The sequence below is a fragment of the Bufo bufo genome, chromosome 1 (genome assembly GCF_905171765.1).
Source record: "Bufo bufo chromosome 1, aBufBuf1.1, whole genome shotgun sequence".
Classification (NCBI taxonomy): Eukaryota; Metazoa; Chordata; class Amphibia; order Anura; family Bufonidae; genus Bufo; species Bufo bufo.
This window is the reverse complement of record NC_053389.1, coordinates 709,692,645-709,712,040: the sequence shown is the minus strand read 5'-3', so window position 1 is coordinate 709,712,040 and position 19,396 is coordinate 709,692,645. Positions and strand designations below refer to the sequence as shown.

The window sequence follows — 19,396 nt, the reverse complement described above, 5'->3', positions numbered from 1 at the left end:
AGAGCAGCTCCCCTCACGGACTGCCACCCCAAGTATCCTACAGACTCTCTTCAACCCCTGGGCCTCAGGGAGTCAACTAAGAGGCACGGCTCCGCTAAACGGGCCAAACCAGACTCTTATGTTATAGAGTCAGACGAGGATTCATCCGATGATTCGGACGGATCCGGAATCCCCGAGTCTGAATATGACGGAGAAGAGGATGCTGGGGCATTGGCGATACTACACGACGCCACCCCTGATAATCAGGGCAAAGAAATTATGGATGCTCTGGGAGAACCTTTGTTCAACCCAGATGCCATCTCCCACCCCCGTTCTGGAGAGTGGTCTCCGTTACCCCACGTGTCCCAATACGTGGAGTTCTGGGCACGTAGGTCACTTGACCGGTCAAACCGTAACAAATTACGGGCGGAATGCCCTCGACCGCATATTCCAAGGAAAGTGGTCATGACACCAGACATTGATCCTATCCTTTCCAAATATTTAATGAAGACGGGAAAATTCCCCAAAAAAGGGATAGACCGTTCGTTTAAGTCCATACAGGATCGGATCCTCGACCTATTTGGACCACTAACTAAGATCCTCAACTTGTCAGAACAGGCTGTGACAAACGACCAGACGATCGACTTGACCCAACTACGTGGATGGGCCCAAAGGGCCATCTGCTTGGTGGGCAGCGCCAACACCGCCTGCTCCACCGAACGCAGACGTTCCATCCTAATGCGGCTCGACCCACAATTAGCACATTTAGCCGAAACAGAGCCAGGCCCCGCGGCCGAGGGGATGCTGTTCGGGGAGTCCCTAGTCAAGGACATCAACAAGTTTGTGGGGCTTTTCAACAGCCTCGACAAGGCTCAGTCGTCACTTAAAAGAACCGGGAATTCTAGAGTTTTTCCCCGGGCCGGTAGAAGTAGGGGTCGTTCTACCGGCCGCAATAGCAACGGCAAACCGTTCCACAGACCGACCCAACCACAATATGCTCAGGCTCCCCCTCCATACACCACAACGGCGCAACCTGCACCGTTTTTCCCACCCCGTGGTAGACCGTGGAGAGGACGCGGCCACAGAGGATACCCTCGATCCCGCCCATACTCCGGTGAGTACCGCATACACTCCACTACCTCACACACCTGTTGGGGGACGTCTAATGTTTTTTATCCACGCTTGGTCTGCGATTACGGCAGATACATGGATATTAAACACAGTTGCAGGTTTCCACATAGAACTCATGTCACCACCAAATCTAGGTATCCTACCAACCCCGATTCGATTTACGGAAGAAAACGTTGCTCTGATAGACAACGAACTCCGAGAATTGATATCCAAACGAGCTGTGATCGAAGTCGACCCTTCCTCCCCAGGCTTTATCAGCAACCTCTTCTTAGTCAAGAAGAAAGGAGGGGGCTACCGCCCCGTCATAAATCTACGGGATTTAAACCAACATGTCACCTATCGACATTTCAAGATGGAGGGGATACATTGCCTCCGCGATCTCCTCCAGCCCGGGGACTGGCTGGTAAAGGTGGACCTGAAAGACGCATACCTCACCGTCCCCATACATCAGGACTCCCAACACCTACTCCGTTTCAGATGGTGGGGACGCACTTGGCAGTTTTCATGCCTACCGTTCGGCCTATCATCCGCCCCATGGTGTTTTACAAAAATCTTGAAACCAGTAGTGGCATCACTGAGGAGCAGGGGCGTACGGCTGATTATTTACTTAGACGATATTCTCGTCATAGCATGCTCCAAAACTCTAGCTTATCGTCACATGGATTGGACGATCAATCTATTACAGAGCCTAGGCTTCTTGATCAATCAAGAAAAGTCGGTTCTTATTCCGGCGCAAGAGATGGAATTCCTAGGATTCCTGGTAGACACCAACCAGGCTGTTCTCCGCCTGCCCAACGCAAAGTTGGCTCTGATCCGCAAAGAGATCAGAGCGATACTACGCAAGGGCTACTTATCGTTACGCATCCTGGCACGTCTGGTAGGCCTACTGGCGGCCTCCATTCAAGCCATCTTTCCGGCCCCTCTCCATTACAGAGCCCTCCAGAGACTGAAGATCCTCCATCTGCGTCAGGGTCTCCGGTACGCGGACGTGATATTGCTCTCTTCAGAGGCCAAAGTCGAACTACAATGGTGGCTTCGACACGCCGTCGAGTGGAATGGCAAAACGATTTTCAATTCCCACCCGGACATCACCATAGAGTCGGACGCGAGTCGCCGAGGCTGGGGAGCACGCTTGGGAGAGACGTCGACAGGAGGGACCTGGTCCAGGGACGAAACCCTCCTACACATCAACGCGCTGGAACTTTTAGCGGCCTTATTTGCGGTACAGAGCTTTCTGGCGGAAAGATCCAATTGTTGCGTCTTACTACGCATGGACAATATTGCAGCGGTACAATACATCAACCGCTTGGGAGGCACCAGATCCAAGATTCTGGCAGATATTGCCTCAGAGGTTTGGCACTTCTGTCTGTCTCGCAACATCACCCTCATGGCGGAGTACATTCCGGGCATTTCCAACTCTGTAGCAGACTGGAATTCCCGCTATCTCATCGACTCCAGCGATTGGCGCTTGCACCGCCCAACCTTCGTCAAACTGAACTTACTTTGGGGTCCCCTGGGCATAGATCTGTTCGCTTCTCGCCTCAATCACCAACTACCTCGTTTCTTCAGTTGGAGGCCGGACCCAGGGTCAGCAGCGGTGGACGCGTTCCGACAATCCTGGACGGGGGAGACGCATTATGCGTTTCCCCCATTCTCCATGATCCCCAAGGTACTGCTGCAGATTGCGAACCAGAGGGCAACGGTCGTATTGATCACCCCATGGTGGCCAACACAACCATGGTTTCCTCTCCTGCTGGAACTAGCTTCGGACTACCCCAGGCTTCTACCTTCGCTCCCACACATACTCTCCCACCCGACCAAAGGTTTGCATCCTCTGGTAGAGGAGGGCACACTGATTCTCCTGGCATGGTTGGTTTCGGGGTGCCAGGAACACACGATGACCTTTCAAACTCGGCTAGAGATCTCCTCGCCCTGGGCTGGGCCCCCGGGACTCGATCGGCATATCGATCAGCCTGGAGACTCTGGGTACGTTGGTGCGATCAACGGCAGGTTGATCCCATACATGCCCCTGTGACTGTCATAGTGAACTACTTGGCAGATTCTTTCGGATCCGGCAAATCATATAGTTCGCTAAATATTTACAGGTCAGCCATATCAGCTTACCACTACCCTGTAAATTCTCTCCCAATCGGCAGACATCCATTGATTTGTAGACTCTTACGAGGCATTAGATTCAAACGACCCCCTCGCCCTAAGTATCAGTCTACCTGGGATGTCTCCAGAGTTTTAGACATGTTCTCAGGCTGGGAGGACAATGATACTTTACCCCTCAAATTATTGTCGTTTAAGCTAACAGTCCTCCTATGCCTAATATCCATCAAACGCGTCTCAGACGTCAGGGCATTGGACATTTCCAGACGCCAGTTCTCACCGCAGGGCGTGAGATTCACGGTGGTCCGTAGAACTAAGACGGGCCTACAGTCGGTGTTTTATCCCTATTTTCCTGCACACCCACGGCTCTGCGTGGTTAGATGCCTACAGGCATACGAGGCTCGCACTACAGAACTACGACCCCAAGGGCTGTCTCAACTTCTGATATCCTACGTAAAACCACATCACCCGGTCACCCCCGCCACTCTGGCGCGGTGGGTTAGATCGGCCATGGCAATGGCGGGCATAGACATTACCCTGTTTGGGGCACACTCCTCCAGAGGTGCCATGGCTACTAAGGTGGTCACGACAGGGGGCTCTCTCGCAGACCTTCTAATAGCGGCCGACTGGTCTTCCGAGACAGTCTTTCGTCTCTTCTATTTCAGACCGGAGGATCATGTCTCCATGTCAGTCTTAGGATGATTACATTTATTTATTTATTATTATAATCTTGTTAAGATGCTACTGTTAAGCTTTGAACTTGCATAAGATATGAGCCTCCTGTCTGATATATAATTTGAGATTTTCCTAACTTATGACGGAAAATATTGATTATATGAAGACAGGAGGCGAGTATCTTCCCTCCCTACCCAACCCTTTTCACGATTCTATATTGTATTTCAGGTTATTGAACAAGGTCACGGCACCGGCATGCAAACGATCGGTTAATCGAATGATGCTCAACCTTCCGGACGACCAATGGTCGAATTGGTTCTTGGTTTGTCCCCGTTGGGACCAGTTGCTGTCGACACAGACGGAGATGTTAGGCCGGCTGGCCGAAGAGTTGTCAGATGACGACGAAGTTCAGAGATAGACTTGGTTTCGATATCTGGGACTTACACAAAGAAAGAGGAAGAGAGAAGTGTGAGCAGTCCTTTTATAGAGTCTAGGATGGGAGTGGCTAAGACCAAGGGCTGCTGGGAAGTGTAGTCCCTGCAGTTTCTTTTCTTTTCTATTGATTACGTTAAAATTGAGCAATACCTTTTCTCTGCTGTTAATAAAGAAGGATTAATGCATAAGATACTCGCCTCCTGTCTTCATATAATCAATATTTTCCGTCATAAGTTAGGAAAATCTCAAATTATGCTCCAAATTTTTCCAGTCAATGAGAGGCAGAGATACCGTACACATCAAAATTCACATCAAAATATAAAACCCAAATTTCTAACTTCCTTAGTAAACACATGGATTTCTGATGCTGATTTCCCTCAAAATCAGCATCATATTTTCAGTCTGTTAAAAACATTAGAGATGGAGCTTGCAGAGGGGAAAACTGGTGAAAAATGAAAGAGGTTGTTTGGTTTCAGAGGTGAACCTGGACATATCCTGCTTTTCACCCCTCTGGCCCCTCTGAGATAAGCATCGGAGCATTTCATGGCTGTTTTGTTTACATTTCACACTGCTAGGCGGAGGCTTCCTCCTAGCAGGTTTCCCGGTGACGTCACCGACACTAATGGGCGGGCTTTAGTGCTGCTCTAGCCTGCTAAAGCCCACCCATTAGTGCAAGTGACGTCACTGGCAACATTGCTTGGCGGAAGCCTCTGCCTAGCAGAGACGAGTATGTCACCGGATCTAATGAAAAAACTCTTGCTCTGCATGATACAGCACAGGGCGAGAGAGCAATGGAGCATGAAATGCTACGATGCTCATTTCATGAGAGCCAGAGTGGTGGAAAGCAGGATATGGTTTCAGTAGGGCTGAACACTGATGGATAAGCTTCCTGCTTCCTACCTGCAGTAATCATAGAGATGAGTGCAAGGAGGGGATAGAGAGGACTGTGCAGCTATAACTGTATGGCTGCACGGTTCTCTATATAACCAGCATTGCAATTCAGGATTGCTTAGCCCGGTCATTAAGCTCTGGAAGTCTGTTTTGGCAGGAGATTTTTCCTGAGCAGGGACAGCTTCTGAGCTGAGCAACTGCACTGCTAGGCAGTTTTGAGAAATAGCCAGAAATAGTGTTATTCCACATCTACACAGAAAATATAGCAAATTTTGAAAATTCACCTGAACTGATAGGCACACTTTAACTTAATTATGGACCAGGCATTTTGTCACATCTCCCACTCTCCCCTCCTCTTTTCTAGCCATTGTGTAATGTTTTACACTGAATTAAATGCAGAGCCTGATCTACTGCAGACTTAAGGGTGTATTAGACTAATCAATAATCGTCCTAAAAATCGTAATATCGTTTACTATACATAGATTTTTTACATCTCAGCAAGTAATATGTCGTCACCTATCATCAAGACATCATAAGACCTACAAAAAAACACTGAGGCTAAATAGCTATAAAAATACAATTTCATTGGAATATATTAAAAAAACATCCAGAAAAGAGATGACAAATGTATAAATACTAAGTGCGGTACCCAGAGGAAGGTTTCCACCGAAACGCGCATCTGGGTGTGCGGTCTTCCTGAGGAGATATTACTTTTGTAAGGGTATGTTGTTACTTGGATACATTGTATATTACTTGGTATTTATTGGTAGGGTAGGTATACTGCCTCTGTTGTACAATAGGGCTTGTTTTGCAGATTATTTATATAGAACTTTGCATGTATGGATGCCCACTCAGTAGGTCACCTTTAGTGTTCTCTCCCTATATCCCTCTTTATGTCATACCCATGATTTACATCTCCCAGGGGTGTACCGCACTTAGTATTTATACGTTTGTCATCTCTTTTCTGGATTTTTTTTTTATATATTCCAATAAAATTTTATTTTTTATAGCTATTTAGCCTCAGTGTTTTGTTGTAGGTCTTTTCATGTTGCTGAGCTAGCTTTGCTTAGATGGGTTCATGCGGTTTGTCGTTTTCCTTTCTTTCATGTAACCTACCTTTGGTCTAAACATCAAGACATCATAGCAGAGGAGTGCAATCAGAGTGGAACCCCCAAGTGCTAAAATCTTTGAATGTAATAGATGCATTTACCAATGATTATCAACTTTAGAACGATCGCAATAACGATTACTTCTGCAATCATTGTCTTGTGTAATAATGACCAGTTATGAACGATAATGACTCTACAACTATTCGACTGTCAATCGTCTTCGTTACCAAATCTACCTGTCTAATACACCCTTTAGAGTGAAGGGCTAAAAATCAGACATGGGGGAAATGTTTATTAGGTAATCAGTAGCATTTTTGTCCTTTACTGATTATTGTCCCTCTGCTGAGAATTGGTATCTGAAAATTTTCTAAAGTGGATGACCCCTTTAATCCACTGGATGAAGTAATGAAGAACTGTTAGTAAATGAATGTCAGACATGCTTTTAATAAACATTGTAGGGAACTTAAAGAAGCCATAGAAGATAGTAATGGAGCTAGCATCGAAGAGAATCACAATAAACTGTCCATTGTTCTTAACAGACAAGGATCCTCTTGTTTTAAGCATTCATCTGCTGCCTTTGAAGTTAATTGCTTGATCAAGGTGATGACTGGGAAAAGAAATGAATACGATAATAGGAAAATCTAACCTCAAGTGAATTAAATCATCTTACCCATTTATACTAACATTTATTATTATGTTTATGTTACTACTACGGTCAGGAATTGGTCATACTGGTCAACTGCTCAACAACAACAGCAGACATTAGCAAAGTGTGTGGAAAATTACTCTCATTAGTGCAGATATATTTCACGTTTGTACTTATAAAGGGAATGTGTCCTCAGAAAATTACCTATTGTTTAAATCAGGTTTTTATGTTAAGAATATTTTTAATTAATTTTACAATGACAGATATCACCAGGATCCACCATTCACAATAGGTGATTGTCAAAGCTTAACTACTCTCTCCTGACCTCTACACAGGTTACAGAGCATTCCTAGAAAACTTTCCAATAAAAGTCAATGAACCCTTTCACTCTATTATGTCTATGGCCTATGGTGGTTGTGCAGTGGCTGGGTTTGGAATGGCCCCAATGCTATGCTGGGTCCAGGGGAGTAACTACCATAGTGGCAGACCATGCGACTGCTATGGGGCCCAGAGCAAAAGGGGGCCCAGTCTTAGTTGGGATTATCTCCTCTTCTACTGGGGGTTGAAAACTTTATCAGGACTCTACCCTCTAAAGCAGGCATGCTTAACCCGCGGCCCTCCAGCTGTTGCAAAACTACAACTCCCAGCATGCCATAATAGCTGTAGGCTTTCCAGGCATGCTGGGAGTTGTAGTTTTGCAACAGCTGGAGGGCCGCAGGTTGAGCATCCATGCTCTAAAGGAACAACTTTTAGCCAATAAGGCAGTGGAATAATGGCCCAAGGGTCATTGAAAAGGGTTTAGGCAGAAACCCTTCTGTCCTATGTGGGGGGCTTGGTTTTATCCTTGCTATGGGGCCCTTACTTCTCTATGTATGCCACTGGCTGGGTTTCTCGGACACTGTTGAGGCGTCACTATGTGTTGCTGCTCTCTGGAAGGGATACTAAGGCATGGTGCACTGTAGAGGGAAGGGTGAGATTTTAATATATATATATATATGTATATAATATATATATGTATATATTCTTTCCACTAGAAAGAATGACTATTAAATCGTTTGATGCATGTATCTTTACAGAGGAAGATGTTCTAAGTTTGCTGTCTAAGGTGAAGACAGATAAGTCACAGGGGCCTGATGAGATACACCCAAAATTATTAAAAGAGCTTAGTGGTGAGCTGGCAAAACCGTTAACAGATTTATTTAACCAATCATTAGTAACAGGAGTCGTCCCGGAAGATTGGAAATTGGCAAATGTCGTGCCCATTCACAAGAAAGGTAGTAGGGAGGAATCGAGCAACTATAGACCAGTGAGTCTGACATCAATAGTAGGCAAATTAATGGAAACCCTATTAAAGGATAGGATTGTGGAACATCTAAAATCCCATGGATTGCAAGATGAAAAACAACATGGGTTTACTTCAGGGAGATCATGTCAAACAAATCTTATAGATTTTTTTGACTGGGTGAATAAAATAATAGACGGTGGAGGTGCAGTAGACATCGCATATCTAGATTTTAGTAAGGCTTTTGACACTGTCCCACATAGAAGACTTATCAATAAACTGCAGTCATTGAGCATGGACTCCCATATTGTTGAGTGGATTAGGCAGTGGCTGAGTGACAGACAACAGAGGGTTGTAGTCAATGGAGAACATTCAAAACAAGGTCATGTTACCAGTGGGGTTCCACAGGGATCTGTACTGGGACCGATTTTGTTTAATATCTTCATAAGTGATATTGCAAAAGGCCTCGCTGGTAAGGTTTGTCTTTTTGCTGATGACACAAAGATATGTAACAGGGTTGATGTTCCTGGAGGGAAACGCCAAATGGAAAAGGATTTAGGAAAACTAGAAGAATGGTCAGAACTCTGGAAACTGAAATTTAATGTGGATAAGTGCAAGATAATGCACCTGGGGCGTAAAAACCCAAGGGCAGAATATAGAATATTTGACATAGTCCTGACCTCAGTATCTGAGGAAAGGGATTTAGGAGTAATTATTTCAGAAGACTTAAAGGTGGGAAGACAATGTAATAGAGCAGCACGAAATGCCAGCAGAATGCTTGGATGTATAGGGAGAGGTATAAGCAGTAGAAAGAGTGAAGTGCTTATGCCGCTGTACAGAACACTGGTGAGACCTCACTTGGAGTATTGTGCGCAGTACTGGAGGCCATATCTCCAGAAGGATATAGATACTCTAGAGAGAGTTCAGAGAAGAGCTACTAAACTAGTACATGGATTGCAGGATAAAACTTACCAGGAAAGGTTAAAGGACCTTAATATGTATAGCTTGGAAGAAAGAAGAGACAGAGGGGATATGATAGAAACTTTTAAATACATAAAGGGAATCAACTCGGTAAAGGAAGAGAGCATATTTAAAAGAAGAAAAACTACCACAAGAGGACACAGTTTTAAATTAGAGGGGCAAAGGTTTAAAAGTAATGTAAGGAAGTATTACTTTACTGAGAGAGTAGTGGATGCATGGAATAGCCTTCCTGCAGAAGTGGTAGCTGCAAATACAGTGAAGGGGTTTAAGCATGCATGGGATAGGCATAAGGCCATCCTTCATATAAGATAGGGCCGGGGGCTATCCATAGTATTCAGTATATTGGGTATTGGGCAGACTAGATGGGCCAAATGGTTCTTATCTGCCGACACATTCTATGTTTCTATGTTTCTATACATATATATATTGGCCCTGTGTGGCCAGTATGGGCCCAGTATATATGTGGAGATAGATCTGTATCCCCCCAGGTTGTTGCCATGTATGCCACAGGTATGTCTGGGTATATATATAGATGTATGTATGCCCCAGTTATTACATATATATACAGTCAGGTCCACAAATATTGGGACATCGACACAATTCTAAAATTTTTGACTCTATACACCACCACAATGGATTTGAAATTAAACAAACAAGATGTTCTTTAACTGCAGACTGTCAGCTTTAATTTGAGGGTATGTACATCCAAATCAGGTGAACGGTGTAGGAATTACAACATTTTCCATATGTGCCTCCCACTTGTTAGGGGACCAAAAGTAATGGGCGAATTGGCTTCTCAGTTGTTCCATGGCCACGTGTGTGTTATTCCCTTATTATCCCAATTACAATGAGCAGGTAAAAGGTCCAGAGTTAATTTCAAGTGTGTTATTTGCATTTGGAATCTGTTGCTGTCAACTCTCAAGATGAGATCCAAAGAGCTGTCACTATCAGTGAAGCAAGCCATCATTAGGCTGAAAAAAACAAAACAAACCCATCAGAGAGATAGCAAAAACATTAGGTGTGGCCAAAACAACTGTTTGGAACATTCTTAAAAAGAAGGAACGCGCCAGTGAGCTCAGCAACACCAAAAGACCCAGAAGACCACGGAAAAAAACTGTGGTGGATGACCGAAGAATTCTTTCCCTGGTGAAGAAAGCACCCTTCACAACAGTTGGCCAGATCAAGAACACTCTCCAGGAGGTAGGTGTATATATGTCAAAGTCAACAATCAAGAGAAGACTTCACCAGAGTGAATACAGAGGGTTCGCCACAAGATGTAAACCATTGGTGAGCCTCAAAAACAGGAAGGCCAGATTAGAGTTTGCCAAACGACATCTAAAAAAACCTTCACAGTTCTGGAACAACATCCTATGGACAGATGAGACCAAAATCAACTTGTACCAGAGTGATGGGAAGAGAAGACTATGGAGAAGGAAAGGAACTGCTCATGATCCTAAGCATACCACCTCATCAGTGTAGCATGGTGGTGGTAGTGTCATGGCGTGGGCATGTATGGCTGCCAATGGAACTGGTTCTCTTGTATTTATTGATGATGTGACTGCTGACAAAAGCAGCAGAATGAATTCTGAAGTGTTTCGAGCAATATTATCTGCTCATATTCAGCCAAATGCTTCAGAACTCATTGGATGGCGCTTCACAGTGCAGATGGACAATAACCCAAAGCTTACTGCAAAAGTAACCAAAGAGTTTTTTAAGGGAAAGAAGTGGAATGTTATGCAATGCCCAAGTCAATCACCAGACCTGAATCCGATTGAGCATGCATTTCACTTGCTTAAGACAAAACTGAAGGGAAAATGCCCCAAGAACAAGCAGGAACTGAAGACAGTTGCAGTAGAGGCCTGGCAGAGTACCACCAGGGATGAAACCCAGCATCTGGTGATGTCTATGCATTCCAGACTTCAGGCTGTAATTGACTGCAAAGGATTTGCAACCAAGTATTAAAAAGTGAAAGTTTAATTTATGATTATTATTCTGTCCCATTACTTTTGGTACCTTAACAAGTGGGAGGCACATATGCAAACTGTTGTAATTCCTACACCGTTCAGCCTGATTTGGATGTAAATACCCTCAAATTAAAGCTGACAGTCTGCAGTTAAAGCACATCTTGTTTGTTTCATTTCAAATCCATTATGGTGGTGTATAGAGCCAAAAATGTTCGAATTGTGTCGAAGTCCCAATATTTATGGACCTGACTGTATATATATTTATATAATATGCCCCATGTAGAGGAAAATGCCAGGTTCCCCAGGATATATATATATGAGCTATATGCCCCAGGTTTTATATGAAATGCGGCCAATAAATCAACCCCTATCACGGGTGCCCCCCCCCAGCCTAATCCTCCTGCAGGCGCATTCCAGCGTGTCTTCAGGAGGGAAGTGACACCTAGGTGACTGGACAATCATGTCCAGATTCGGGTCACTTCAAAGGACAGGGGATCAATAGAGATCCTCTGCCCTTTGATAGAATCTCCGGCAAGGACGGAGATGCTTTACATAACAGGGACAGGGGAACAAAGAGTTCCTCTGCCCCTGTGTGTCACATACCTCCGGTATGCGGGCGCTTCACAGGCAGGAGATTCAAATCATCCCCCACCTAGAAGCGCACACCAGGACGCGTGGGCTGGTGCGGTGACATCACATCACCACGCCAGCCCACATGGACTTGCCTGCAGCGCGGGAAGTCAGGAGCAAGAGCGGCAGTGTTTAAATAACCCGGCAGCGCTGCGCTCTAAAATCAGTTAACCCAGGAGTGGAGGGGAGGAGAGTGGAGCCAAGAAGAGAATCATCCCCATGATGACGAGAAACCCCTGGAGACGAGCATTAATGGCTGAGTATCTCTATACCACCAACGCATTATTAACCCCTGCAATTACCCCTAGACACTTAACCCTTTAACCCCTGCAATTACCCCTAAGCCCAGGGGTTGTCATTAATAGAGTGTGTGTAAGTGCGTTATTTAGGTAGATTTGGGGTGGAGTTATGTAAGATATTGTATTGTGTGTAGAGTAGTTTAGGTGTATTGTAGTGTTGTTAATATATGTTACTGTGTGCGACTATAAGTATATATGTTTATATGTCCATTGATATAAATATATATAACAATAATTAGACTGTAGACGTGTAATAGTTTTACTAAATTCCTTTTATTATTCAAAGTACAGCGTGTAGTCATTTATTGTAGTAGTCGACGCGATAGTAGTAATATAGCGCATGCAGTTCAGGGAATTAGGTAAGGCAACACAGGTAGTTTCTTTTAAGGTATAAATAGGCGGAGTCATCAATAGACAATTCACGCCTATGTATGAATATTAACCCCTTAAGGACCTAGGACGTACCGGTACGCCCTATTTCCCGAGTCCTTAAGGACCCAGGACGTACCGGTACGTCCTGAATTAAAATCTGTATTCCGGCGCCCCAGGGGTTAATTGAAACGGGATTTCGGCTGAAATCATTCAGCCGGCATCCCGTAACAATGCAGGGGGGGGTCATTTGACCCCCCCGTATCGGCGATCGCAGCAAACCGCAGGTCAATTCAGACCTGCGGTTTGCTGCGCTTTTTGCAGTTTCTGATCGCCGCGGTCCCTGACCGCGGGGATCAGAAACTTTAGAGTGGATAAAATAAATATTTTTCACCCCCCCCCTGCACCCCTGCACGATTTTATGCCGGCGGGTGGTGCGGGGGGGGGGTGTCGCAGGCGGTGGGGGGCGTTGCGGGAGGCGGGCGGTGCGGCAGGCGGGATCGCGATCCCCCGCCCGCCTCCCCATGAACGATCGTTGGCTTCTAGTGGTTGTACCAGGGTGCCAGCACATTGCTGGCACCCTGGTATAAACGGCTGACATCTGTGAAGATGTCAGCCGTTTAACCCTTTCCATACCGCGGTCCGTACGGACCGCTGTATGGAAAAAGTTAACTGTCATCGGTCAGGGAGCTCCCTCCCTCTCCATCGGGGGGCTGCTGTGCCTTTGCAGCCCCCCGATGGAGAGGGAGAGAGCCCCCCGACAGCCCCCAGAGAGCCCCCCTCAGCCCCGTGCTTACCCTTCCCCGTCTGCGAAGTTCTGAGCAGACGGGGAGGGTTCCCATGGCAACAGGACGCCTGCTCAGGCGTCCTGCTGTCCATGGTGCTGAACAGATCTATGCTAAAAGCACAGATCTGTTCAGTGTAAGTAAAATACAGTACAGAACAATATATATTGTTCTGTACTGTATTATACAGACACCAGACCCACTGGATCTTCAAGAACCAAGTGGGTCTGTGTCACAAAAATGTTAAAAAAAGTGAAAAAAGTTAAGATAAAAAAAAAAACATTTATCACTGAATAAAAATTAAAAAAATAAAATAAACTACACATATTAGGTATCGCCGCGTCCGTAACGACCTGATCTATAAAATGGTCATGTTACTTTCCCCACACGGTGAACGCCATAAAAATAAAAAAATAAAAACTATGAGAAAATTGAAATTTTGCCCACCTTACTTCCCAAAAAAGGTAATAAAAGTGATCAAAAAAGTCGCATGTACGCCAAAATAGTACCAATCAAACCGTCATCTCATCCCGCAAAAAATGAGACCCTACTCAAGATAATCGCCCAAAAGCTGAAAAAACTATGGCTCTTAGACTATGGAGACACTAAAACATGATTTTTTTTTTTTCAAAAATGAACTCATTCTGTAAAACTTACATAAATAAAAAAAAAGTATACATATTAGGTATCGCCGCGTCCGTATCGACCGGCTCTATAAAAATATCACATGACCTAACCCCTCAGATGACCACCGTAAAAAAATAAAAATAAAAACAGTGTAAAAAAAGCCATTTTTTGCCATCTTACGTCACAAAAAGTGTAATAGCAAGCGATCAAAAAGTCATATGCACCCCAAAATAGTGCCAATCAAACCGTCATCTCATCCCGCAAAAAATGAGACCCTACTCAAGATAATCGCCCAAAAACTGAAAAAACTATGGCTCTTAGAATATGGAGACACTAAAACATTTTTTTGGTTTTAAAAATGAAAATATTGTATAAAACTTACATAAATAAAAAAAAATGTATACATATTAGGTATCGCCGTGTCCGTGACAACCTGCTCTATAAAAATACCACATGATCTAACCTGTCAGATGAATGTTGTAAATAACAAAAAAAAAAAACGTGCCAAAAAAGCTATTTCTTGTTACCTTGCTGCACAAAAAGTGTAATATAGAGCAACCAAAAATCATATGTACCCTAAACTAGTACCAACAAAACTGCCACCCTATCCCGTAGTTTCTAAAATGGAGTCACTTTTTTGGAGTTTTTACTCTAGGGGTGCATCAGGGGGGCTTCAAATGGGACATGGTGTCAAAAAAAACAGTCCAGCAAAATCTGCCTTCCAAAAACCGTATGGAATTCCTTTCCTTCTGCACCCTGCCGTGTGCCCGTACAGCAGTTTACGACCACATATGGGGTGTTTCTGTAAACTACAGAATAAGGGCCATAAATATTGAGTTTTGTTTGGCTGTTAACCCTTGCTTTGTAACTGGAAAAAAAATATTAAAATGGAAAATCTGCCAAAAATGTGAAATTTTGAAATTGTGTCTCTATTTTCCATTAAATCTTGTGCAACACCTAAAGGGTTAACAAAGTTTGTAAAATCAGTTTTGAATAGCTTGAGGGGTGTAGTTTCTTAGATGAGGTCACTTTTATGGAATTTCTAATCTAGGGGTGCATCAGGGGGGCTTCAAATGGGACATGGTGTCAAAAAACCAGTCCAGCAAAATCTGGCTTCCAAAAACCAAACTGCGCACCTTTTACTCTACGCCCTACTGTGTGCCCGTACAGTAGTTTACGGCCACATATGGGGTGTTTCTGTAAACGGCAGAGTCAGGGCAATAAAGATACAATCTTGTTTGGCTGTTAACCCTTGCTTTGTTAGTGGAAAAAATGGGTTAAAATTGAAAATTAGGCAAAAAAATGAAATTCTCAAATTTCATCCCCATTTGCCAATAACTCTTGTGCAACACCTAAAGGGTTAACAACGTATGTAAAATCAGTTTTGAATACCTTGAGGGGTGTAGTTTCTTAGATGGGGTCACTTTTAGGGAGTTTCTCCTCTAGGGGTGCATCAGGGGGCTTCAAATGGGACATGGTGTCAAAAAACCAGTCCATAAAAATCAGCCTTCCAAAAACCAAACGGCGCACCTTTCACTCTACGCCCCGCTGTGTGGCCGTACAGTAGTTTACGGTCACATATTGGGTGTTTCTGTAAACGGCAGAGTCAGGGCAATAAAGATACAATCTTGTTTGGCTGTTAACCCTTGCTTTGTTAGTGGAAAAAATGGGTTAAAATGAAAAATTTGACAAAAATATGAAATTCTCAAATTTCCTCCCCATTTGCCAATAACTCTTGTGCAACACCTAAAGGGTTAACAATGTATGCAAAATCAGTTTTGAATACCTTGAGGGGTGTAGTTTCTTAGATTGGGTGGTTTCTATTATGTAAGCCTCGCAAAGTGACTTCAGACCTGAACTGGTCGCTAAAAATAGAGTTTTTGTAAATTTCTGAAAAATTTCAAGATTTGCTTCTAAACTTCTAAGCCTTATAACATCCCCAAAAAATAAAATATCATTCCCAAAACAATTCAAACATGAAGTAGACATATGGGGAATGTAAAGTCATCACAATTTTTTGGGGTATTACTATGTATTACAGAAGTAGAGAAACTGAAACTTTGAAATTTGCTAATTTTTTTAAAATTTTTGGTAAATTAGGTATTTTTTTGTGCAAAAAAAATAATTTTTTTGACTTCATTTTACCAGTGTCATGAAGTACAATATGTGACGAAAAAACAATCTCAGAATGGCCTGGATAAGTCAAAGCGTTTTAAAGTTATGAGCACTTAAAGTGACACTGGTCAGATTTGCAAAAAATGGCCTGGTCCTTAAGGTGAAAATGAGCCCGGTCCTTAAGGGGTTAATTATTGATATTAACCAAAATATTAATAATGAATATTCCCTTTAACACACCCCAATAGGAAATAAGTCCAGAGAGTCAGTGTCTGCAGTAACCAGGGTGCTTCTTTATTGGAGGAATTCAGGTGCAAAACAATACAGTCGAGGCCAAGGGCTGGCTTCTCCAGTCTGCTCCCTGGCAGAAGAAGGGTTTGATGCTGAGGAAAGACATGAGCTAGCTGTTCTTCTCTCTCTATCAGAAGGCTGGAACCTGGCCAAATGCTGAAGGCCCACGGTCTGTAGGTCAGTAGTCCGGGTGGCTCCTTGGTTACAGAGAGGTGACCCATGGTCTTTGGCTCGGCATCCCCATCTCTGAGTCTTCTTCTGGTCACTCATGCAGACTGGCATGAGTCTCCCCCTCCAAGCACTGATCCCTAGCTGCTGAACACTAGGGGCTCTGACTGCTCTCCTTATATACAGTTTCTAGCTGGACTTGAACCCTCTTGTGGGAGGGGTGGAGTGAAGAAACTCAGCACAAAAAATTAAAAAGTTACCACTCCCATCTATCATAGACTTTAGAGCTTCTGTCTGGTTTTGGTGCTAAACAAGTTCGTTTTTTTCCCTCCAAAACATGCCGGAGTTCTCTAGATTCTTGCTGAAAGACCTCTGGCCCCATTGACTATAATGGGTTCCAGTGGAGATCCACCTGCTACCTGGCAAATATGCCAGTATTCGACCGGGCAAAAAATGCATGGAAATGTGAAAGAAGCCTTAGATTCTGGAGTACAGTGCAGACACGTCTATGATGGAAAACTAAATCAGGCGAGAATATCAAGATGTCCTCCAGGTACACGACAACACAGGTGTAGAGGAGATCCCAGAAAAAGGCATTGGTTGTGCTATAACTTTGGTGCAAACCTCTTAAGACTTGATTTGCATTTTGCCCCCAAAAAAAGAAGAAGATGTTTGCACCTTGCTAGACACTTTTCAAAATAGTCTACTAAAGGGTTCATGACGTGTCACATTTATTACTGCTAGATCAGCCTGCTGGAGAGCTGTGCTGCATGGTTATGTCAGGTCCTCCACAGTGAGAGACTCTTTTTGTAGTGAGTCTGTTCTAGCAAATACATGAGGGTCCTTTATGAGATGCCTTCTATTAACTCAGATGTTCTTAATAGGGGAAAAAGTGTTTGGAGAATAAAAAGCTACTGCTCAACTAGATATCAATCGTGCATAGAACTTACTATGACATGGCAGCATACATATTTGTGAACCTTACAAAATACCTTTTGATATTGAATCAACGTTTTCAGTTTGATTCAGTAAGTTCAGTTGCTCCCTCTTTAAAGCAGTTTTCCTTTCGAGCCGTCATACTTAATCCTTAGAACATGACTTCTCATCAACATGCCCCTGTCCTTCTGAAGGTTTTCTAATCACCGATAGACGTGTGTAGCCCCCTCTTTTTCTGCTTTCACAGCAATCCTTTACAAAGGCATCAGGGTCTGCCCTTTTGCTACAGTTACGTTTTCCAGTCTGGAAATTTCAGTCACCTTGAATGACTTGGTTACTAATGAAAAAAAGAAACTGTTTTTATTCTTGTAATACCATGAAGTTAAGGGCCATAGCTACACCACCTGTATAAAATGGGAACGGCTTAGCCTGGTAGTCAATAACACATTCAGAATTATATTTGTATGTGTTTATGTACAGTATATATACAATGTTTACTTGGTATATGTGCCAAGAAAGCTCCTTATTTTTCAAACCGACTTTTTTAACATGGTTGCATATGGGCGACATTTGACACTGTGGGGGAGATTTTTTAAGACTGGAGCTTTCTTGATATCCTCTGTGCTGCCGGAGGATGCACCTAATTTATGACGAGGTGCAGGCCTCATCAAAAATTTGTGAACCCTCCTGCAGTCCATACACCTAAACATAAATCTACAACATAAAAAAGATAAATTTGTTAGGGCGGCTGGCCATGCCCTCTTCTTTAGGGAAAGTGGTGAGGGGAGTGTAAAATAAGAGAGATGCGACAATCTTTTTTAAAAGTTGCAGTTAAAAAGTCACAAACACATAATGCTACTTTTTAGGCGCAAGGGAGGTGACAAATCTCCCCCTGTATGCCTATTCTATGTATGATGTACAATCTACAATGCATATGTCAAAAGCATCCATCAGAGGTATACGCTGGGGAATTCTCCTTATGTATACCTCTGAAAAACAATAAAAATGCATTGTGAAAGCACCCTAATATAAGTAGGTCTCTACATGGGCACCCCCTTCTATGATCTTCATATGCACTGGATTAGACAGGGTTGCCCAAATTTGTCCTAATGGGGTAACCCCTTTAACTTTGTTTATTAATCTCCAAAGAATAGTACCTTACTACCTAAAAAAGAATGAATGTTGTGCTTCCAAGCTCATGGGATAAAAATTTAGCACTAGCTCATACCTAACTGAGTAACTTTATATGTACTGTATGTTGTTTTATTTATTTTGCGCTGCCCCATAGTTATTCACAGTTATGTAGGTTTCATTAAAGATTACTAAGGATCTGTATGTGATAAGCAGTGAAATATGTTTACAAGGTTACCTATATTTTTTTTTAACCTAGATTATATCCATAGGCAGTTGTTTAAAGGTGAACAAGCCCTTTAAAGGGAATGTGTCATCAGAAAATAAGCTATTGTTTAAATTACTGTTATGTTGAATTTTTTTTTTTGAATTTTGGGGAGTTTTAAAAAAATTATTCCATGTCACAATATATATTTTAAAATTGTATATAATCTTGCAATTTTGACACTGACCACTAGGCCTTAAATATGTTAAGACTTTTGAGAGCAGTCACTATGGGCCATTGACACAATGGGCAGGAGCTGACTCATTGACTTATATGGGAGAGTTTTCTAGGCATGCTGTGTGGCCTTTGCAGAGGTCAGGAGGAAGCTGGTAATCTGTGATATCACCTATTGTGAATGGTAAATCCGGTGTTATCTATATAGAGGCGTTACTTGTCATTTTAATTCTGAAAAGCTACTGAAAAGTTACCTGTACAAAACTGGAAATCATTACCTATTATTAGACCTTGTGGTCAGTGTGAAAATTGCAGGCTTGTATAAATTTTTTAAATATAGATAGTGACAGGGGGCGTGGTTTGTTGACCGAATGTGATGGCCGCATAGCTGCGGAGCTCCA

General features: G+C 43.3%; 1 long non-coding RNA gene across 1 annotated transcript; it reads left to right on the top strand.

The window, feature by feature from the left end:
- The first annotated feature begins 6,000 nt into the window (after positions 1–6,000).
- LOC120985978 lies at positions 6,001–19,344 on the top strand. Its single transcript, XR_005775623.1, has 3 exons — positions 6,001–6,011; positions 9,074–9,079; positions 19,235–19,344. It is a non-coding gene; the product is annotated as an uncharacterized LOC120985978 (long non-coding RNA).
- The last annotated feature ends 52 nt before the right edge of the window (positions 19,345–19,396 follow it).